Source organism: Protopterus annectens, chromosome 4.part1 (genome assembly GCF_019279795.1).
Source record: "Protopterus annectens isolate FY-2018-M chromosome 4.part1, PAN1.0, whole genome shotgun sequence".
Lineage (NCBI taxonomy): Eukaryota > Metazoa > Chordata > Ceratodontiformes > Protopteridae > Protopterus > Protopterus annectens.
This window is the reverse complement of record NC_056734.1, coordinates 74,869,878-74,895,158: the sequence shown is the minus strand read 5'-3', so window position 1 is coordinate 74,895,158 and position 25,281 is coordinate 74,869,878. Positions and strand designations below refer to the sequence as shown.

General features: G+C 39.0%; 1 protein-coding gene across 1 annotated transcript in view; it reads left to right on the top strand.

Annotated features, from left to right (window-relative positions):
* The first annotated feature begins 996 nt into the window (after window positions 1-996).
* The window catches only part of WDR49 (WD repeat domain 49), a 983,894-nt gene continuing 959,609 nt past the window's right edge, over window positions 997-25,281 (top strand). Inside the window, exon 1 of the mRNA XM_044070738.1 lies at window positions 997-1,130. The gene's annotated coding sequence lies outside the window, so the exon portion shown is untranslated. The remainder of the gene's footprint in view (window positions 1,131-25,281) is intronic.

The following is a 25,281-nucleotide window of genomic DNA, read 5'->3' as shown; positions in this document are numbered from 1 at the left end:
CAGTAGGGTTAGGGTTTTTCCTTGTGTGCCAAGTCCTAAGACTAACCTGCATTTCAAAGGGCAGGTCAGGGTACATGCTTTTCATCTATAAGGTATGAAATGCTACTTTAGCAGGAAACATCCCAGGGAAAACAATGTGTTTTTAAAAGTGTACCTTCGCTCCACCTTCTCTCGATAAGATTCATTGTCCTAAGGAAAAGGGACATGTCTTAGAACTCTTAACATTGAGCATCTGCAGCATTTAATTCATTTAGCTGTAGTCTCTCAGTCTCAGGAGCATTCACAAATCACATGCACGGGGTGATTTCCATATGTCAATCAACAACCAATGTATGCATGATGTCACTGTCAAACCTGCATGGCAGTCAATCATACCATATTTGCATACAATATCACGGCCATTTGGCATGTTAATCCGACAGGCCATGCCCACTTCTGAACAGTCTGCTTTACGTCCTCCCTGAAAACAATCTTGTAATAACTTATTTGCAGAAATACCATCACTGCCGTAAGAATGTCTGCCTTATAAAGTACAATGGAGATATTATTTTATTATTTATTAATTTAATAAACCCACTGGACCCAAGTGTCCCTTTTCAAAAACAACCTGAGAGCACTGTCTGGTTAAATGACTGGCATAGGGGCACACAATAGGCAAGGAGAGGCTAAATAATCAGCCTTAGACTACAGGAAGCAGATAGTTTTCGTTAGTTTGCCCTCCTTGAAATAAACAATAAGTAAATTACTAAAATTATGTTTCTATGTGGTGTTAATTATCAGAAGTGAATTTTATATTTTATTTTGCAGTGCAGGGATTCGGGAATAATATGTAGGATGTGGTGAAAATAAAGCAAATACACCTAGCCTTTGATTTGTTATTTTCTTCCCAGAGATAAGCTGCAGTGGAAGCCTGAGGGAAGGAGTGTCGGTCTGCATTGTAATGGTTGCCAGGATACCTTCTTAGTTCAGTAAGTTCTGAAAACAACAATGCTGCCACTGAGGAAGCAGACTAGAAACATTTTACTGCAAAGAGGGCTTTCATCTGTATCGAAATGACTCATCATTAGAAACTGCCTTAAGTAGTTGAAAGTTTGCTAATCTCTAAATATTAACAGATCAAAACATTCAAGGTAAGCAACAGAATTTATTTTGGGGCTTCTCTTATAAATGGCAGTCATACTGCCCTGCCTCCATACACTCTAGTTCTTATATCATAGACCCACCCACCCACCATGCTTTGGTTCAAAAAGGGGATTTCACGAGTCAGACTTTGTAAATCTCAATCTGCCTTTAGTTTCATTTCTTTAGCTAAAGAAAGAGGATACTTAACTAACATCTGTTACAGTTGGAAATATACACAAACATGTCATATTAATTATCTGTTTTCAAAGTATGCCTGCGTATTTTCAGGTTTAATTGATTCTTGGAATTTATGGCAAGTTACACCTTGCTAGTTGCATCACTATGGTTATTTAAAGTAAACAAACATGCAGCTCTAGTATGTTGTTAACTATATATAATTCAATGCATTCTTGGTTTCTTTAATACTGAATGAACTGCAGCTATAGATTATACTTGGTGATTGCCTCTCTCACTGAGTTTGGCAAACAAATATATATGTTTGTGGTTCATCTTTCTGCTATTAGGAGTCATAACCATCTGCTTCTTACAACAGTCCTATGTTACAATTAAAATAACAGAAAGTAAAAAAAAAACTTAGTTGCTCTGTAAACTACACTGCATTTCTGTTTGGAGTTGCACAAATTAACCAGAGTGCTGGTTAAACAGTTTTGTTCTTAGACAAGACAACATACTACACCTGACTGATGTTCACAGACTAGGGTAGTATTACATCCATGCTGTCAGGTTTGGCGCTGAGCATACCTCTCAACATCTTAGAGCAAGAAATCTGGACAAAGCAATACATAAAAGTGGAACAAAGGCCCAAAATAGGGACAATTTTTAAATATTGTTCTTACAAACGTAGAAAGTTGATGAACAGGTTTTGTATTACCATGAAATATCAGGAGGGTATGAAGTCTGAAACTCAAATGTCTGTCATTATTTTCTAACTTCAGTCTTTAATGATTTGCCACTAATTTCTCAGAAAACAACAATTTTATGAAAAGCAGACCAAAAATATGAGGTAAAAATCTGGACATTCTGCAAAAATCTGTGCAGTTGAGAGGTATGGCTGACATGTACCCAGCTGCACTGCACTATTATGTAAGAAATTACTAGACAAGATAGCATGAGTCATTGAATATGACTCTACTGGTATCCCCTGCAGCTTATTTTTATGGCAATCCTTAGGTTCTGCCTGTATCTTTCTTTCACTCATACATTTCCAAGATAGTTAATGGGAGTGTCCATTTGTGTGTGCATGTGTGTGCGTGAGTGTGTGTGTATTGGGGGGTGGCATATTTTCTCTTCTTGCTGTCACACTCTTGGAATTTTTGACTTGCATTATGGGATGACACTGTCATTAAGAAAGCAAAGCTGAAAATCTTTTTCCATTCAAAACAATTAGATCCTCCTTTGTATTTAGTCATCTTTTGATTAGGTGGTTAGACTGACCTTATCAGGTCCATTTCCAGTCATATCTCAGACTATTAGGTAGAGATTACAAGTAGAACAGCAACAGATCATAATTTATAATGCAGGATAAAGAACAAGAGGTGGAGGAAATGTCCAAACACTTAACACAACTTGAACAACCATGACTCTTTCTCACCAAGAAATCAAGGCCCTAAATCATGAAAACTACACTGACTGTCTCAAAGCCTTGTCGCTATTCTCGATATTATACAAGCTACTGAGGAGTGATCTCTGCCTCGCATACATATCCTCTCAGATCTACTGTACATCCACAAATCCATGGGCACTTGAAGGAAACACTAGAGATCTTAATCTCTTCCACAGCATAACTAGAACATGTTGGAGGGATAGATATGTATCACAGAGAATATCACTTCTTTCAAATCATCTTCCTCTTCACATAAAGCAAAGTACTTTCCTTACTCTATTCAAACGTAATCTGGATGAATGGATGGAAAAAATATAAATTCATTGCTGGTTTTGCACCCTTTTCCCTTATGGATACTGGTATCTTGTAAATGTTATGCCTAGCTCTGGGATATTCATAATTAAATTACAAGGGCTGAACATTTCATGGGAATGCAGGGCTGGACTTCTAAAAATACGGATCAATACCCTGGTAAGTACCTATGAACCTATGACCCTGCAGCTGTAATTAAACAACATCAAGAGAATAGTATGCATGTACTAAAAGCAGGGGAGGCAGCATGATTACAAGCCAGTGCTTCTCGTGTGCATATAAATAGAAAACATTCCAACAGCTCAATATATATGCAATATTCAGATCAATGGTAGACCAGTCAAAAGGCTTGCATAGGTTGTGACAGCTTTATCAAGACTGGGCAGTACATAGGGAGGTGCCTAAAATAGGGAATGCCTTCTCATATTATACAACTTTGTGCCTGGGGATGCTTGAAAGTTTAGTGAGTCTTAGGGGAGAGTACTTAGTGTGGTTTTCTGTAGCAAAAGTGGAAGTAGGAATGCTAGCAGAGGAATTTCAATAGGATCTTAAGAAGTGAAAATGGGCTCTGTGTACTATGGGCACCAACTTGCTCTTCTGAATAAGGCAATAATACCCTGCTTTACTTAATTAGTGCCTTAACCCAAATGATTGTATGCTGAGGAGAAGACTATGACTTGGGACCTGCTCTCTAGCTGGGGTGTTAGAATACCACTCACCAGGACTTGTGGGCTTTGAGTGATAGAAGGTAAAACTATAAGAAAAGTTTATGTTGGCCATTAGTTTTAACCTGTATATTTCATACATGGGTGTTGATTAAAAGGGTGAGGGGTCGAAGTAACTATATAGATATTTAAATGAGCTATTACTATAGATATGTAGGGCTGGTAGGTCATGTGTCACTTAGATGGTACTTACGCCAAGCTTGTTACAAAGATGTTCTTGCCTTTGTCTTTCCAAAAATAACTTGCAGTTGCTAAGTCTTTAACTAGCTATTTAGTTTGGATAAAATCATTGGAGAGCTGACCCTTGATGACTGTGCTGGGGCAATAACCACTTGTCAACAACAGTGGAGTACCAGCTTTCAGTGTGGCAAACAGAATAAGTAGGTCATGTGTGGAAGAATGAACAAATGTGCAGAAAATTAAAATGCCTAATCTTGTGATTAGTGGTGGGGCATGAATGTCTTTAACATATACCAGGCTATTCCTGAGCACTTTTCTACTATTAAAGTAGCTAAACAACCAATTTACCATATTAACTCTCTTGTTTAGTTGTTATTTAAACCCACACATTAGAAGAGAGTGATATATGGAGCCAAATGCCTTGTGTAGATCAATGAAGACATTCTGGTAAGTTTTGCATGGTCCACTGCACAGAATATAGACACTGCTGCAAGGAATACAGTGCTGATGGTATTACAGCCTTCCCTAAAGTCACACTGTTCTTCAGCTATCACTCTGTATGGCTTTAGGAGGCAGTACCATTGCTGCAATGGACATCTATCTGTTGTTTGATATGGTAGAAGAATCCTTACCTTTGGTATTGGAATTATTTTTCTTCTTCTTTCGGCTGCTCCCATTAGGGGTCGCCACAGCAGATCAACTGTTTCCATTTCTTCCTGTCCTCTGCATCTTGCTCTGTCACACCAACCACCTGCATGTCCTCTCTCACCACATCCATAAACCTTACCTTAGGCCTTCCTCTTTTTCTGTTACCTGGCAGCTTCATCCTTAGCATCTTTTTCCCAACATACTCTGCATCCCTCCTCAGCACATGTCTAAACCAATGTAATCTTGCCTCTCTGGCTTTGTCTCCAAACCTTCCAACCTGGACTGACCCTCTAATATACTTATTCCTAATCCTGTCCATCCTCGTCACACCCAGTGCAAATCTTAACATCTTCAGCTCTGCCACGTTAATCTCTGACTCCTGCCTTTTTGTCAATGCCACTGTCTCCAACCCATATAACATAGCTGGTCTCACTACGTTCTTGTAGACCTTCCCTTTCACTCTTACTGGTACCCGTCTGTCACAAATCACTCCTGACACTCTTCTCCACCCACTCCATCCTGCCTGTACTCTCTTCTTCACTTGTCTTCCACACTCACCATTACTCTGAACTGTTGATCCCAAGTACTTAAACTCATTCATCTTCACCACCTCTACTCCCTGCATCCTCACCATTCCTCTATCCTCCCTCTCATTCACACACATATATTCTATCTTAGTCCTGCTGACCTTCATTCCTCTTCTCTCTAGAGCATATCTCCACCTCTCCAGGGTATTCTCTACCTGTTCCCTACTCTCACTACAGATCACAATGTCATCTGCAAACATCATAGTCCACGGGGACTCCTGTCTGATCTCATCTGTCAACCTGTCCATTACCATTGCAGATAAGAAAGGGCTCAGAGCTGATCCTTGATGCAATCCCACCTCCACCTTAAACACATCCGTCACTCCCACCGCAGACCTCACCTCTGTCACACTACCCTTGTACATATCCTGTACCACTCTTACATACTTCTCTGACACTCCCGACTTCCTCATACAATACCACAACTCCTCTCTAGGCCCCCTGTCATATGCTTTCTCTAAATCCACAAAGACACAATGCAACTCCTTCTGACCTTCTCTGTACTTCTCCATCAACACTCTCAGAGCAAACATCACATCTGTAGTGCTCTTTCCTGGTATGAAACCATACTGCTGATCACTAATCATCACCTCCCTTCTTAACCTAGCTTCCACTACTCTTTCCCATAACTTCATGCTGTGACTGATCAGTTTATTCCCTCTGTAGTTACTACAGCTCTGCACATCACCCATATTCTTAAAAATCGGTACCAAAACACTTTTTCTCCATTCCTCAGGCATCCTCTCACTTTCCAAAATTTAATTAAACAATCTAGTTAAAAACTCCACTGCCATTTCACCTAAACACCTCCATGCTTCCACAGGTATGTCATCTGGACCAACAGCCTTTCCGTTCTTCATCCTCTTCATAGCTATCCTTACTTCCTCCTTGCTAATCCAGTGCACTTCATGATTCACTATCCACACATCACCCAACCTTCTCTCCCTCTCATTCTCTTCATTCATCAACCCTTCAAAGTACTCTTTCCATCTGCTCAACACACTCTCCTCGCTTGTGAGTATGTTTCCCTCATTATACTTTATCACCCTTACCTGCTGCACATCTTTACTAGCTCGGTCCCTTTGTCTAGCCAATCGGTACAGGTACTTTTCTCCCTCATTAGTGTCCAACCTTTTGTACAACTCTTCATATGCCTTATCCTTAGCCTTCCCCACCTCTCTCTTTGCCATGCACCTCATCTCCTTATACTCTTGTCTACTTTCTTCATCTCTTTGACAATCCCACTTCTTCTTCACCAACCTCTTTCTCTGTATACTCTCCTGTACTTCTTCATTCCACCACCAGGTCTCCTTGTCCTCCTTCCTCTTTCCAGATGTCACACCAAGCACCTTTCTAGCCATCTCTCTTACTAGCTCTGCTGTAGTTACCCAGCTATTCAGTAACTTTTCACTGCCACCAAGTGCCTGTCTTAACTCCTCCCTGAACATCACCTCACAATTACCCTTTTTCAATTTCCACCATTTGATCCTTGGTGCTGCCCTTACACTCATCCTCCTCTTCTTGATCACCAATGTCATCCTACAAACCACCATCCTATGCTGCCTAACTACACTTTCCCCTGCCACCACTTTACAGTCTCCAATCTCCTTCAGATTGGCCCTTCTACATAAGATATAATCCACCTGTGTGCATCTTCCTACACTCTTGTATGTCACCCTATGCTCCTCCTGTAGAAACATTTTATGTTGTCTGACAAAGATATCAGTAATTATAAATAACCTGAATATGTTGCTAGTGGGGAGGTAGAATATGACAGGAGAGCATATTTTTTCTGTCTTCATGACCTACCCAATATCTACCCTTCATGGATACTGTTGGCCCATTCATTACAGGATTGGAGCCAGGCTCATTCATTTTCTAGACAGGACTAGAGCCCAATGGTTTATTTATTCCCTGGCTGGAACAGGAGCCTAAGGTCTCCATCCATCCAATCCCTTTGGAGGTGTTAAAGTCATAAATAAATAAATTAGGAATTTACCTTATATGCCTTCAGCCAGGAACAACACTTCAGGATGTACAAACAGAAATTTTATTCTTACAGCGCTGGAAGACAATCTTCATAGCAGTTGGTAAATCAGTTTCACTTTACCTAGTAAAAATGTATTTTTATACATTTTTCTTATCAAACATTTCATGCAGCTTTCTTACATTACAATGACTCTGACTAATAGAAAACTTTGCAAATGTCCTCATCCCTCGTGATTTTCGCCTTGGACTTCACGTGAACACCTTCCTATACATGACCCACCTGCTTTCAAGGGGTCTTGTTTCATGACCTTGGATGTTTCAGAACCTTCTCTAGCAACAGCCACTCCTAGCCTGGAGGAGTCAGGCTAACAAATTCCTTTTACAATAGCTAATATGCCTCAACTTCATACACTTACTTTTTCCTTGTTATATATAAAACAAATGCAGTGGAGACACAGCAATAACTCTAGCTTATGAAGCTGTATTTTTCCCAGCCTTGCATACAAATTATATTTGCTTTTTAACAATCATATTATAGCATCATTAATGAAACTGAAATGAATATACATTGTAATAAGCTGATCTTTTCCCATAACAGTTTTCTCCCTTTGACACTATCAGTGTCATACCATACAAGTAATTATATTTTTATTTTTCTTAACTTGATAAAGTATGCCTCTGCGTCATAGAATTCATCATCATTTTCTGTCAAAATAGAACTGTCATTGATTGGTGCATGCAGTGGCATTTCATGTGCAGGTGAGGTTAAACATCTTGTAATTACAGCCTTTAGAATAGAAAATACCAAAATGATCACAAATATAATAAAAAGCACAATGACAATACCCTAGATTATGCTAGTTCCCAGTTTACCAAAAATACTTCCCAACCATCCAAAACGTGTCCATTGTTTTGTTGTGCTGTCCAAATCTTTAACCCTTTGCTCAATGAAATTTGTCAGTTTTTCCTGTTCATCATGAAAGTCACTAATATATGGACAGCAACAACTCCCTATGAGGGCTCATGACCCACCCTTTTGTCGCAAGCATTATATCAAGTGCCATTTGATTCTGTAACACCACAGTTCACATTTCAGTAATTTCTCGATTTGCCATCCTAATGTGATGTAAAGTTTCGTTGGCCACCTCCTGTAGAATTTATGCAAGCATGGTGATTTCAAGCATTGTCCTTTGCACTCCATTCCCAGGATTAAAAATTGAAAATACTTGCTCTGCCCAGTGGATCACTTATTTCTCAGTCTACCTGCTGGTGGGTGTTCAAAATGTTGAATAGCAGGAGTAATATAGCCTACAAAGCAACATCCAGACCAGTTTATAGGCAACCAGGTGTAGGCACGCTCACCACAGATGTAGAAATGGTCACTTATCATGCCCATGCCATGCCTCTAGTCATAACTTTTTAAGTCACGGTAGACTGAACCAAGCAAAAAGCTGAGGCAAGACGTAAAACGTACAACTATTTATTCGAAATAACACAATAACGAAGAACCACCTTGATATGAGCGCTTTCGTTTGGCTGTGCCAAACTTTTTCAAATACAACCCTTTTACTCAACCACGTGGATTAAATACATTTCCTAATGATTTACGTCATAATGACGAATGTATGACTGACATCAATTCATCTTACTGAAAAAACGAGGCTATAGGAACAAATCTACTAAGCTTTTTGTGATATTAGGTTAGTAATGTTAGCAGTACAACAAAAATATATACACATTATATGCAATTGGTATAAATAATTGTTTTTATTGGAAAAGACATGTTTATTCTAAGTCAGCTTCCAGTTTCTGTGTTTATTTACAGCGTATTTTATTGTATTTTAGTGTTGTTGAGTATACGATCCATCTCTGTCCAGTGTTTCTAGTACGATTGTGTTTCAAATTATTTTATATTTTGTACTCGTTTTTTCAGTAAGATGAATTGATGTCAGTCATACATTCGTCATTATGACGTAAATCATTAGGAAATGTATTTAATCCACGTGGTTGAGTAAAAGGGTTGTATTTGAAAAAGTTTGGCACAGCCAAACGAAAGCGCTCATATCAAGGTGGTTCTTCGTTATTGTGTTATTTCGAATAAATAGTTGTACGTTTTACGTCTTGCCTCAGCTTTTTGCTTGGTTCAGTCTACCGTGATTTTTGATAACTTTTTAAGTGCAAAGAGTCTAACGCACATTCATGCCTGGTGTCATTACATTTCCTTTTTCCTAATGGTACAGTCCCATTTCTGGCATAACATGTGTCTCCATGATGTGTGGTCGCAAGTTGAAGAGACACAGCCTTTGAAAAATCAGTTACATTATGCCAGGTTAAGCTGATGTCATTAAAGTCCTTTTCAAATTACACCTGTGAAGCAGGGATGGGAATCATAGGAATCGCTGCCTTAGAATGATGAGGTATATGTGAACATATCCAGCAGTTTGTTTTGTTTAGATCCTTCCACCTCAGGCTGAGACTGTTTTTCCTCTGGAAAATTTTCACATAAACCCAATCACCTGGTTGTAGTTGATGACAGGGCTTGTCAGGAGGCTTTGTTAATGCTGCTCTTACTGTTCGATGATATTGCTGCAAAACATTAAGGAGTTTTCTGAAGTAAGAAATCATAGCATCATCTGACAAAGGACATACCCTGAGCAAGCTGAGCTCATTTTGCTTCTCTTGCCATTCTCAATATGAGAAACAGTGAACTGAGTTCATTTTGATATGTTTATTTGCAACCAATTCTACATACCTTGTTTATGCTTTTATAATGGTTATATGTACTTCTGTTACCCTCAGGGAGCTACCCTAAACATTCCCTAGCCTTGGCAAAGTCCTAGCAGCCATTGTTAAAGCCTATCTTACTAGCCCTCACACTATCAGCTACAGAGATAATTATCTCTGCATTTTACTATAACAGATAGGGGTCTTATAGACTAGATATTTGTAAAATGCTGTGGTAACTAGTAGTATCCATTGAGTGCTCTGTAGCTAATCACTAAAGATAATACATTTTACCCTTATGACTGGTATGCAAGCCTAGTGAGCGAATGTTTACTGTTAAATGCTAAGCCTACATTAATGGGAACCATTAGTGGGTAAAAAGCCTGTGCAGCTGTCCCTGTTAATTACTGCATATTTCTACAGAATTGTTTTAAAGGTGTACTATATGTTGTATTATAGTAGGTGCTGACTCCTGTAGACCAATACTTAGTGTGGAATCTGAGCTTGCCTGCTACCAGCCCTAACTCATACCCGGTGATTAGAATCTGATATCCTGCTATTTCTCCATGCATTTTTCCGATACATGGCTATCCAGTTATTCACATGCAATATAAGTCTGTTTATAGCATAAAGCTAAAGAGTGGTTTGTTGTCCTATTGTGCCTACAGATAATGACCTGCTAATTTATAATCTCACAGAACTGCTAGCTTACATGTGATACTGGTAGCTTCTAGCAAAGATAAGTGAATGTTCATATGTTAACTGTCTTTATCTCTTGTCTTCATGTAATGCTTTTTATTGCCATAACCACTTTACTATATGCTAACGTCTTGTTACTCACCACCACTATGTCTCTCTCTCTCCCATAAGTACCCTGCTCTCCATTGCACTGTTCCTGCAATTTAGTCTCTGAGAACCTACCTACCTGGTGACAAAGGACCCCATCCAAATACCTGTGGTCTCATCTCTCAACCTTCTATTCCCTGCACCCTCTCTCAAGAAAGCAAGAAAGTATGTTGTCAAAGTCCTGCCTGTAAAGCCTATTACCGTCAACTATTGCTTTAGGGGTTCTAAAGTACGCTCTGCGCCTGGCCAGCCAGCAGCCTTTACCCTCCTCCTAACTACCATGTAACCAAAACACCTCCACCACCTCATAGTAACCCCTCTTACTAACATTCACCCCCTTCCCTAGTTGGAAAACAGCTAGCTCCCTTACAGAATTGCCTGCAATACTAGATCTTTCCATTAGGTGGCACCCCTATCCCATCCTTTATTCTCCTGCTTATCCATCTGTTATTCTTCTTTTATTACTCTACATTTCTTATGTCCTAGACCTGCTCTTAAACCTCACACTTTACCCTTTACTTTAACTGTCTACACCCACCTGTTTTCTTATATACTCCTTACTTATCTCTTCTCTTTCCCACTTTAGACTTACCTAACTTACCTTCAGTAAACAGCATCGCTGATTGTTTCTTATCTAGCTGCTTCATTACCTGTCTCTACCCGCTCCATTCGCCCTGCGGGCTCACTCCGCTCCCCTACCCCGCGCCCAATTCCCATCCACCCCCAGTGTTCCTACTCTTATACTACTTAACCACACCCCTTTCCCCTTCCCACCAATCAATAAGAACATTAACATTGGCCATCTAACTCCAATTCCCTTCTTTCACCTACCACTCCCTACCTCTCCCACCACCACACCCTCCACCTCTCCCTATCCACACCTAGTATACTTCCGTGCCTATAACAAAGACCTAACAACTTACCCATCCAAATGTACAAACTACCCACCTCAGCCCAGTTACAGCGTTTACTCATACTCATAGTTCTACCACCTTTAACTTTAGCCTACCTGCTTACCTCCTATGAACACCCATTATATTCACATATTCAATACCCCAATAAGCTAACCACCTCTCCTTCTCTACCTATTCTCACTAACCATGTTACTATAACATCTACACCCAGCTATCTACTGCCTAAATATCATAGAATAGCCTACATTAGATATAACTCCCTCAATCCCAGAAAATCTCTAAACCTATACTGTAAATCCCCAAATCCTAGATTTGAAATACAACTCCTCTCTTTAAAAGATGGAGACATTCACCCAAACCCAGGACCAACAACTACTATTACCACTCAACACCTCAACCCCAATCCCTCTACTTTTCATTCCCTTACCAAACCACCAAACTCACTCTTAATAGCTCACCTCAGTGTATGTAGTATTAATAATAAAGTTGCACAACTCCATTCTCTCTTGGAAGTCTACTCCTTTGACATACTATGTTTAACAGAAACCTGGTTAAAACCTGCTACTAAAGACAATGAAGTCATGCCACCCAGCTATAATATCTTATGACTTGACCGTGTAGCTAAGAAGGGCGGTGGGATTGCTATCTTATTTAAATCAGGTCTTCAAATTACTACTATGACTATAAACCACCTCAAGACTCTAACACTGAAATTATTATTTCCAAACTTCAAATTAACACTTTCAAACCCAATAATATTATCTGTATCTATCTACCTCCTGGCAATAACAGTGCCACTATAGAATATATCCTTTGCTGGTTATCCCACAACTTACCCCAAGAAACCATAATCCTAGGGGATTTTAACATTGATTGGAAGTGTTGCAGCGGTAGTCACCCTACCACCCATATTAACCTTTTTGTTTTTTCTCAAACCATTACCTCCCCTACCAGGATAAACAAGCCTAATAAGAAAGAAAGTACCTTAGATTGGATTCTCATAAATAATCATCCCCAGATTTATGAAGCTGGAACCCTCCCTGATGATATGAGCGACCACTCTCTCACCTACATCATCAAACATAAGACTAATCTACCCATTCCAACCATTTGTAGGACAGTTAGAACCAAGAAAAACTTTAACCCCGATCTCTTCCAAAGTGAACTAAAAGCAAAGTAACTGGTCTCCCTTAAATACCTCCCACTGGATGAAGCTGTTAAATACTTTATTTCTAACTTCCTAGCCATACTTGACCACCATGCACCAACCCGCTCTATTAGAATGAGAACTAAATCTGCCCCATGGCTTTCAAAAGAAACCAAGCAAAAAATCCATCTCAGAAATAAATACTGGAATAAATGGCGAAAGACTAACAACCCAGTAGACCAACAAAACTTCAGACAGCTGAGAAATTACACTAAAAAGCTGTACTCTCTGACAAAAGAAACTACTACCTACAATTCCAGCAGACTCACCATAATAAACCACAAAAGTTCTGGGCAAGTATTAACCAACTACTACACCCAGGTCAATCTATCACACCACACTCACAAGGCACAGACCTGGAAAATCCCAAGCATACTGCCAATGCCTTTAATACCTTTTTCACTGAAGCCATTCAAACACTTGCTAGTCAGTTATCACCTAATAGCGTTCCTATATCTAACTCTAATTCTACCCAACCCCCTCCATTTCTCTTCCAACCAGTCCCAACAACATATATTCTTACCCTTATCCAAAGACTAAAACCATCCTCTCCTTCAGCTGACCAACTACCCGCTGAATATCTACAAAAAGCAGCCAAATCCATTGCCTATCCCATTTCCATCCTGATCAATTGAACCATTAGTGAAGGACACATCCCTAGTATCTGGAAAGTCTCCATTATTATCCCCTACATAAAGGTGGAAGCTCTACTGAATTCTCCAACTACCGTCCCATAGCCCTACTTTCTCCTTTGGCAAAGATCATGGAAAAATGTATCCACAGGCAAATGCTAGACCACCTAATCCAAAATAATTTACTATCCAGCTGTCAACATGGTTTCAGACCTTCCCACAGCACTACTACTGCCCTCCTTTCCTTTACTGACTGTATTAACAAAAACCGTAACCACAATATGCTTTCCTCTTAATTGTTTATTGCTCTGTCCAAGGCATTCGATATGGTAAATCACCAGATACTTATAAATATCCTTAAATCCCTGTCACTAGATGAACTTGCTATAAAATGGTTCAAGTCCTACTTAGATAACAGACAACAGGCTGTGCTTTGGCACAATATTCTATCTACCCACCTGCCTGTTAACCTAGGTGTCCCTCAAGGGTCCATATTAGGACCCCTACTTTTTTCTATATTTATCAATGACCTTCACCTAGCAGTTCCCCAAGCAACATGCATTCAATACGCAGATGATTCCACTCTTATATGCTCATCCACATCCAAATCTGAACTTCACTCCCTTACCCAAATGGTGTTTAACACAGTTGAACAATGGTTTACACAGCTCTGTCTCCTCCTGAACCCCCAAAAAACTAAACTCCTCCTTTTTACTCCTACTCGTAAGTCCTCCCCAATAGATTTCAACGTAACATCCAATAACGGTACTCTCATATACACAGAACCTACAATCAAACTACTAGGTATCACCATAGACAACAACCTCAACTTCGACACCCATATCAATAATACTCTAAAAATTGTTAACAGAAAACTAGGCTCTCTCTATAGGATCAAACCCTTCCTTTCTCCTTCAGCTAGAATAACTATTGCTCACACTCATCTAATCTCTACTCTCCCTTATGCCACACAAATCTATCTAAAAACAACCTCAATAAAATAGAAAATTCCTACAATAACATAGCCAGATTTGCTACAGGAAACCCATTCAGAACCCACCACTATTATAATCTAAAGCAGCTAGGATGGCTTAAATTCCACCAATTGCCCATTGCCCATAAGACCCTTTACCAACCTACCAATACTCCTGTACTATCTACCCTCATTATCCCCTATACCAATCTGAAGACCTTATGATCATCACATAAACGTCTTGCAGATATTTCAAAATCAAACAACAGAGCTGGGGACTCTCCCTTCTCTAATACTGTTGGAAAATCCTTGAACCTACTTCCCAGTGAACTTCCCTCAGTTCCCTCTATATCACTTTTCAAAAGGGAACTAAAACTCTTCCTCAGAACACATTGGTTGTGCCCCTGTACTGAGCCTGACTAAGAAACTAGCTCTTCTAATCTTGCTTCTGCCTACCCTCTTCTTCTCATTAATTAAGTTCTATTTTCCTTAAATTAGAACATAACCTTGTCCTACTATATACTGTTACTTGCATCTTCTGGAAACTTAGTATTATGACAACGTTTTTTTTACTAACATAATTATATTATGTTATAACCTACCTTCTTTTTTATATTATGTATTAACCTGCATTTTTTTATATTGTACCTGCATTTCTTTTGCACTATGTTATGAATGTCTGCCCTCTTTGATTATCTCTGTACTGTACCTGCAACATGCATTGTACATATGAACTTTTGTATATGAGATTTTGTTTTTGTATATGAGATGTTTTTGTTTTTGTTTCCCCAGAGCTTATCTCCCCGGGCCTCTACTGAAAATTGACATGCATTCAGTTATACTAGCCTGGTCAACAAATGTAAAATAAATAAAAAAATAAATAAATCAGCATTTCCCCATTGGATGGGTAGCTGGAAGGGCCATGGGTCTCCCCATTAATATTTCATATGGACTCAACTTCCTGGTTGCATTCAGTGAGTTCTTATACTCGTTAATGCTAAGGGGAGGGCATCGGGACACTTTAAGTGGATTTCAGCACAAATCTTTGAAATTTTATTTTTAAGGGTCCTGTTTACCCTTCCACTAATTCAGATGACTGTGGATGGTTGTGGCAGTGAAGACTCAACTTAGTATTAAAAAATTTGCATAATCCCTTAAGCAATGCTTTATTAAAATGTGTTCCATCGTCACTATTAACAGTACATGGTATACCGAATCTTGGTATATAGTTATACAGAAACTTTTTGATAACTGTGACTGCATCTGCTTTGTGACATGAGTAAGCTTCCAGCCATGCTGAGAACATACATACCACCACCAAAATAAATTGTAAATTATTAGCCTTAGGCATCTGGATGAAGTCCAGCTGTACATTAACAAAAGGTCCCCAGGGTGGAGGTAAAATTGCAGTTTTGCTGTTGGCATGTTCACTTTACATTATACTCTAAATATATACTACAATTTTGTACATACTGAAGTATCAAAGAGGAGACATGAGGGGAATACCAGCTTCAGGTAATTTGATTAAATAAAGCTGTCTTACCTTTATGGGCCGGTAGATGATATGCCCTTACCAGGTAAGGTAGCAAAGAGGCAGGCGCCACACAGTCGGCTGTTTGGATGTTGCCATATGCCATCATAGGAATTTCTACATCCATCCTTGAGCCACCTCAGAACTTCTCCCTGTGATGCTTCAGCTTGAAAGGCTAACAGTTTTTTCAAAATCAAACACATCATTACTGTTGCAGTTTGTTATCGTTAACATACACAGATTTTTGTAACAATCTACTACTGCTTGTTTAGCAGCTTGGTCTGCTAAATTGTTACCCTTTGTTATAGCATCCTTCCCTTTTGATGGGCACAATATTTGATTACAACCTCTTAGGTAGCAAAAGTGCATCTAACAATGATTTTATGTACCTGAATTTTTAATTTGATTTCCTGAAGAGGTCAAAAACCCTCTCTCTTTCCAAAGTTGCCCAACATCATGTACCACCCCAAAAGCATAACGGTTGTCTGTAGAAATATTGGCCACCTTGTCTTTGGCTAACTCACAAGCTTTTAGCAAAACCACAAGCTCAGCTATTTGAGCAGAGTGAACACCCTCTAATCTTTGTGGCAACAATATTGTCTCTTCGGTGCAGACGGCTATTCCCAAGATCAGCTTCCCTGTTTGATTTCTTCCACAGGAGCTGTCCATGAACAAGCTCAGTTCAGCATTGGGTATAGGAGTGTCCTTTAAGTCCTCCCTAGGAGAATGCAAATAGTTACACACACACAATCATGCTTTTCCCCATCCTCAGCAGTAGGCAACAGAGATGCAGGATTTAGAACAGGACAGCAGATCAGGGAAATAGATGGATCAGAAAGAAGTGTAAGTTCTTATCTAGTTAGATGTGCAGTCGAGAGTGGTTGAGTTTTCATTTTAAGCAAAAAAGATGATACAGAATGAGGGACAGCTACACTGAGATCATGCCCAAGCACCAATGATTGTGCCAGATTAACTGGAATGGCAGCAGCAGCAGCAGCAACTGCCCTTAAACAGGGTGGAAATCCTTTTGCAACAGAATCAAGTACTGTGCTGTAATAAGCTAACGGACAATAGCTGTCCACATGTTTTTGTGCAAGTACTTCTTGAGCAAATCCATGTCTTTTATGACAAAATAAAATAAAAGGTTTATTATAATTTGGTAACCCTAAAGCTGGGGCAGCAGCTAAAGCTTGCTTCAAGTTCTGAAATGAATTTTCCTCTTCACTATTCCAAAAGAGAGGCTCTGGTGTATCCTGCTTTAAAAGATTTTTCAAAGGTTTGGCAATTTCTGCATAGTTAGGGATCCATGGTTTGCAATACCCTGTCATACCTAGGAAAGACCTAAGCTGTCTCTGAGTAGTCAGACATGGGGCCTTAGATATTGCATCAATATGAGATGGTAACACATGCCTGCTACAGTGAGATATTAAATGACCAAGATAATGTACCTGAGATGACCACAATTGTAGTTTTTCTCTAGACACTTTATATCCCTTCTCTGCAAGGATAGTCAGAAGATGCAAGGTATCATGCTGACATTGCTGAAAGGAACTTGATGCTATCAGTAAATCATCTACACATTGTACTAACACAGACCCACCTGGAAATATCACATTCTCCAAATCTTTTTTCAGAATTTGAGAAAATAATGGAGGAGATTCAGTATCTTTGTGGCAACCATGTCCAGGTATATTACTGTCCTTGATAAGTAACAGCAAACAGAAACTGACTGTCAGGGTGAATATGTATAGAAAAGAATGCTGAACGTAAATCTATCACAGAAAAGTAACTAGCTGTAGGTGGTATGCAACTCAGTATTGTTGCTGGATTTGGAACAACAGGAAAAGTAGGTAGTATTGCATTATTTGCAGCCCTTATATCTTGTACAAATCTATAAGTATCCTTTCTTGACCTTTTCACTGGAAAAATAGGCGTATTACAAGGGCTTTTAGCTGGTATTATTATTCCTTGCTGTATCAGAGACTGAATTACATGTTTGATTCCCTGCTCTGCTTCAGGCTTTAGTGGATATTGTGGAACTCTAGTGAGAGGTTTTGATAGATTTAATTTAATTTTATTTTTACTGGTTCTGCTGATTTCAGTATACCTACTTCAATTGCATGCTTAGCCCACAAGTTGGTAGGTACCTGCTGTAGTAACTCTCCATCTGCCTGTATGCTTCCAACAGGCTGTTCCTCAGCATCTGCTAAACCTGCCAATACTTCTCCCTCTGATACTGTTGGAATATTTAGATAACCCCTTCTGGGGCACAGTAAATAGTACAACCCAGCTTGCATAACAAATCTCTTCCAAGAAGATTTACTGGTGCAGTAGTACTCAAAAGAAAAGAATGCTTTTCTTCAATCGGACCTGAAGAAATGGGGATTGGTTCCAAAACAGGATAAGTAACCGTAGTATTTGTAACTCCGACTGCCTTTACTTTATGGTCTGATACTGGTATTTGACTATCTGAAGTAATTTTTAACACTGACCTAGTGGCTCCAGTGACCACCAGAAATGGGGTTTTCTTTGAGTTTATTTTCATCTTAATGTAGGTTCCATTTTGATCTATTGGCAGTAGAGGGTTAAGATTCACTTCTGTATAATTTCCTTGATCTAGTCAGTATGGAGCTTCCTGACTCCTTCCAATCTGAGGAGGTAGTGGAGGAAAAACTGCATTATTATAATTTGGTTGCCATTCAGTCCAAATATCTTGGGCTCTCTGCATTTGCCTGTGTGGGCATTCCCCTCTCCAATGTCCTGCTTCTCCACAATTGAAGCAAGATGTGTTAGATGAAGCTGGAGGGGTACTGCCAGCTCATTGTTGCCAACCAGCTGCACCTTGTTACCCTCAATTTTGCTAAATCCTTTAGCAATTCCTCTACCCTTTCCCCTGCTTCTGCTCGACCCCTCGGGTTTTACAGCTGGCTGATTTGTAAAGTTAACAGCTTATCCTCAGTATCCTTTCTCCATTTTTTCTGATACTCTGTACAGTGATTTGCAGCACTTAATAAAGACTCTAAATCCTTTCCTTGCCAGTCTATGAGCACTTGCTTTATTTGATTTTGTACAGGGGCTTGCAGACCCTGCACAAAGGCTGCTGCAATAGCTGGCTTAGCTTGCTCTTTTGGGTCTGGTGTTCCTCAGTGTCTAGCAAATACTGTCTTACGGCGACTCAAGTAGTCTGCAGGGGCTTCCCCTTTGTTTTGTTTACATGCCTGCATTTTAGACCAGTCAGTCCTAACTTAACACACATCCATAATTTTGTTTAACAATGCTGTTCGTTTATCTGTTAATGCATTCCCTGTGAGAGTGAAATCTGTTATCTTAGCCTTTTCTAGTAATTGCTTTCTTATTTCATCTGAAGTAACTACCCTCAGCAGTTGATTTAAATCTGTCAAAGTAGGATTGTAACATTCTGTTATAGTTTTTAATCTTTCTTTGAATTTTAATGGATCTTCTCTAATATTTGGAAAATTAGACATAGTATGCAAATCAGCAGGGGTCCAAGGATGATGAACAAGTTCTCTATTGTTAGCCCACAAAATTTCCCTGAGAGGTGCCAAAAGATTCCCTCCAGAGGTTGTAATCTCCTGTTGTACCCTGTCATGTGAGTGTGTATGGTGCGATACAGGAGTGTCAAATACTAATGCCCCTGTTGGGGAAGTAGAAGCTATCTGAGAAGAATATGCAGAAGAACTTCCTCAACTGCAGATGCCTGTTCAGAAGAAGAAGATTGAACAGAGAAACAAGTCTGAGATGTACCAGTATCACGCAAACTGGGTGTACAATGGACAGTAGACTGAAAGGTAGGGGTCTGAGAAACAACAGTCTTGTACAGGAGGTACCTGTACTGGCACATATGGGGGTGGGGGTGCAGTAGCCACTGGAAGATTATCATCCTCTTCAGAAGTTTCTGCTTTTTGGCCATCCTCAGTTTGTTCCAAACCTGCTAAGACAGGATAAAGGGATCCCTTTTTACTGGTCTGTACTGCCTTTTTAACCTCTTTTACTTGTTGCAACAATTTCTTATTAACATCCTGCAACCCTCTTATTGCTGACTCCTTTTCCCTTTAAGTGCTTCACTGCACCAAGAATATAATGCTGTTATTTGTTCCCCACTTAGTTTGCTTTTCTTTTCTTCCAAAATACCTTTCCATGTCATCAATTTAGTCTTATCATAAGTTCCATTTAATGGAAATACCCCACCAGAACAATTATTAGTAAGCTGAAACCAGTGATGCAAATATTTACAACCTTCCTTCCCATAGTTAAAATACATAAAATATGCAGGTGTTCCCTTTTCAGGGATTTCTTGCTTGCTTATCTTTACTCCCATTTTTATTATTTTATAAATAAGTAATAATAAAAATGTTAGGCTTACCTTACAACTCCTGGATCCTGGCAGTTCCAAAGACAGAAAATAACTGTAGTAATCCACACATCATACAGGGAGAGAAGGGTAGGAAGTCTGTCGGCGTGCAGCAACAGAGGAGAGGTTTTGATCAGCCTTTTTCCCCACAATACCATCTTGCTTTCATCCCGGTGCAAGCTCAAAAGTTACAGCTCCAGCATTGTGGTCAGGATAACAGGGCAGATAGATATTGTGTCTAAAACTGACCACTCTTTCGGACCATCTAAGGGTACTTCCATGCAATCACACTTTTAAGTCCCAGCATGCTTTGGGATCATGAATTTATTTTAACAATGCATACCTCTACATCCTAGCATGTGGTAGGCTCATGAATTTAACAGTGTATAGTTTACATCCCACTCATGCTGTGGGCTCATGAACTTGTTGTATAGTCTATGTTCCAATCATGCAGTGTGCTCATGAACTTGTTGTATAGTATACGTCCCAATCATGCTGTAGGCTCATGAATTTGTTTTAACAGTATATAGTCTACATCCCAATCATGCTGTGGGCTCATAAACCTGTTGTATAGTATACATCCCAATCATGCTGTATGCTCACAAATTTGTTTTAACAGTATATAGTCTATATTCCAATCATGCGGTGGGCTCATCAACTTGTTTTAACAGTTTATAGTCTATGTCCCATTCATGCGGTGGGCTCATGAACTTGTTGTAACTTTATCTTTAACTTTCAACTTTTTTCTTTTCTTTCTCTCATACATTCATACAGTGACAGAATAAAGCATCTCTCATACGTCTTACCTTTCAATCCTGAGGGTAACACCCTTGGCACAAGGTGCCTACTTGTGTTAATTATTCCTTTACTGTATGTGCACATACATTTACTATTCTCATTTGCTGTGGGGTCCTCCCACTATTACTTGTATACCTTACAAACAACGCAGTCAAAGAAAAACACAGTTATGCACTTATTCTACATTTTGCTAAAATTGTCTAAAAGAGAGAAAGAAAAAAAAAACAGAAACCAACTCTTTTCCTTTACAAAACAATTTCCCTGCCAAGGCTAGTATGTTTACACACCCTGACTAGCTGCACATCTGAGTCTCTGACCATTCCATACAAAGCAGTGTGAAATTCACAGAAAATCTGAAATGGGCCCTATTCCAGAACTGCCCTGCAGCAATACCAAAGTTCAGATCTGAGTCATGGCACCAAATTGTTAAAGTTATAAATAAATAAATTAAGAATTTACCTTATATGCCTTCAGTCAGGAACAACACTTCAGGATTTGCAAACAGAAATTTTATTCTTACAGTGCTGGAAGACAATCTTCATAGCAATTGGTAAATCAGTTTCACTTTACCTATAAAAATGCATTTTTATACATTTTTCTTATAAAACTTTTCATGCAGCTTTCTTGCATTAAAATGACTCTGACTAATAGAAAACTTTGCAAATGTCCTCAAACCATATGATTTTCACTTCAGACTTCACGTGAACACCTTCCTATACATGACCCACCTGCTTTCAAGGGGTCTTGTTTCCTGACCTTGGATGTTTCAAACATTCCCTAGTAACAACACACTCCTAGCCTGGAGGAGTCAGGCTAACAAATTCCTTTTACAATAGCTAACATGCCTCAGCTTCATACACTTACTTTTTCCTTGTTACATATTAAACAAAATGCAGTTGAGACACAACAATACCTCTAGCTTTTGAAGTTGTATTTTTCCCAGCCCTGCATACAAATTATATTTGCTTTTCAAAAATCATATTATAGCATCATTAATGAAACTGAAATTAATATACATTTTAATAAGCTGATCTTGTCCCATAACAGAGTTGAGAGGTGGAAACTAGGGATATTCAACTAGTCATGCAGATCTCCCTCCTACCCCATCTAATCCTTGCCCCTCTGTGGCTGTGACAACACTGAATGATGCTGCCTGGGTGGGAGAATGTCTGCTTCCATGCTAATCAACCCTTCAGTTTATATACAGGTCAGTGCCTCCTTTAATAGCAAGCTGCCAAATATACTCTTACACTCCTGTGAGGGGTCAAACTGCATCCTGGGATGTGTCAACCAGAAATGTTATCCACTCCCTATCCACGAAGTCCAACTGTTGTGGATTCCCATACTGCTACTTAGACAAGGGTTGTTGGGGATGTAGTTAGGGCTTTATCTATTGAATGAGCCCTCCATGCTACTATACCAGGCCAGAAAAGCATAATTTCAAGAACCAAGAGGTAGGTCAAAGGCTCAGAGTAGAATGAAACATTCTTTTTTCATATAATTTGTATTGGTTGTATTAACTTCAGCTACAAAAATGAGTATAATTTAATTATATCAGTAAAGTACAATCAAAATAGAACATATATTTTCTCTTAGCTTTTGCAATAAAATTGTCTTTATGCATTAAAATCTGGACTAAATAAACTATTTATTTATTTTTATTTATTTTATTTATTTTACATTTGTTGATTGGGCTAGTCTAGCTGGATACATATCCTTTTTCAGTAGAGGCCCAGGGAGATAAGCTCAGAGTTAAGTAAAATTACATAAAAACAGTAGTTAAAAATACAATAGATAAAAACAAGTCTACAATAGTTAAAATTTCAATACTTAAAAAGCATATTTATATGAATTACTACACATGAGAGGATTAATATTTGGACAGAGAAAAGATATAAAAAATAAGACTTATGTTTAAGAAATAAGTATAGAGGCACAGGAAAACTTTATAATTGGCAAAAGTATAGGAGAAAAACAAGGGTTCAGAGTTATTGAGTCATATGGGGTAGAAAGAAGAAAGATTGAAGGAAATAGATGAAAGAAGAAAGAACTAACAAAGCACTAGATAGTGTACAGGTGACTTTTGAGAAGTTTAGTTATAAAGAGGTCATAGCAGGGAAGATAGGGGTAGTGCAAGGGGAACTATAGTTCAGTCTGGTTTTGAACAGGGACACAGCCAGAGTAGTTGCTGGTGTTCTTTTAGGTGTTTCTTGAAGAGAGATGGTGATGAGAGAGATGTGAGTCTAATAGGAAGGTTATTCCAAATTTTGCCCACAATATTGGTAAATAGTGAGTCCCCCGCTTTATTGTTAGATTTTACATTAGAAATTAGTAGTTTGTTTGCAGAGCGAAGTGTTGAAAGATTTTTATAAGGGGTGATCAGGTTAGTGAGGATTGGGGAGTTATTTGGGTGATGAAGAATTTTTTGTGTGATAACAAGTTGATAATACAATAGTTGGTTTTGTAGCTCTGACCATCCTAGTTGTTTGAAGTTGTGGCAGTGGTGGGTTCTGAAAGGGTTCCCTGTGGCAAATCTGGCTATGTTGTTATAGCTAGTTTCCAGTTTGTTTATGTTGTATTTTGATAGGTTGGTGTATATAGCAGAAGCATAGAAAAGGGTAGAGATGAGGTGAGTTTGGGCAATAGAGGTTCTCGCTAGTGGTGTGAGGTAAGATCTGAGTCTATACAGGGAGCCTATTTTTTTATTGACAGTTTGGATGGTGTTATTGATGTTTATTATCTATGGTTATGCCCAGGAGTCGTGTGTTAGTATATGGGGTAATCGTAGTTCCATCATTGGAGGTAATTGTGAAGTTGATTTCTGGTGATTTTTGGGTGGGAGAGAAAAGCAGTAATTTGTTTTTTTTTTGGATTTAGGAGGAGGAAATGGTGGGTAAACCATGTTTCTACAGTATTAAATACTGTTTGAGTCAAGGTCTGAAGAGAAGTTGATGACTTAGCTGTACAGATTAAAGTTGAGTCATCGGCGTATTGTATGCAGGTGGCTTTAGGAAAAATAGTGTTGAGATTATTAGTAAAAATGGAGAATAAAAGAGGGCCTAGAATAGAGCCTTGAGGGACTCCAATGTTTACGGGAATAGGTGAGGAGAGATTGTTGTCCCAGAGTACTGCTTGTTGTCTATTTTCTAGATAGGATGTAAACCAACTTATTGTTTGTGGGTCAAGAGATTGGGCTTTTAGCTCACTGATTAATAAGTCATGGTTAACCATATCAAAGGCTTTTGATAGGTCAATGAATAGTGCAGAAGATAGGGAGTTATTATTTCGATTCCTGTTTATACAGTCAGTGAAGGTTAGCAAAGCGGTAGTTGTGCTATGAAAGGGTCTGAAGCCATGCTGGCAGTTGGCCAGTAGATTATTTTGGAGCAGATGTTGAAGTAGTTGGTGGTGAACACATTTTTCCATAATTTTGGCCAGTGGGGAGAGTAGTGCAATTGGTCGAAAATTTGAGATATCAGTGGATTTGCCTCCTTTATGTAATAGGATGATGTGAGAGACTTTCCATATGGATGGGATGTTACTTTCTGTGATTGTTCTGCTAATAAGGATGGATATTGGGTATGCAATGGCTTTGGCTGCTATTTGGAGGTATTCGGGTGGTAAGTGGTCTGCAGAAGGGGTACTGGGTTTGAGCTTTTGAAGATGTTTGCAGATATAGGATGTTGGTACGGGTTGTATATGGGAGGAGGGCACTGAGCTGCTAGTGTTTTGGAAAGGGGTGGGGGTGTGTGAGGTAGTGTCTTTGCAAGAGTTATGATAGTTTCTGTGAAGTACTTGTATACAATGTAGTCAAGGGGTGAATGAGGGATTAGCAAAACTTTTAAATCTATATTGTCTGTCATCAATCCATCCACGACCCATTTTTTCCCATTTTTGCAAATGTAAATTAAAAAAAAAAAGGGTAATACAGAAAAAAAAGAAGGAGAAAACTTTAACAGAGAAAAGAAAAAAATCAGATGAATAAAAATATTAGGTCATTTTTGTCCAAAATTTCAGAGATTTTGGACCAATACTTAAGACTGAAGGGAGAATTCATAAAGGATACCACCAGATGCCTTTCTGAGTACAGTGGCAGT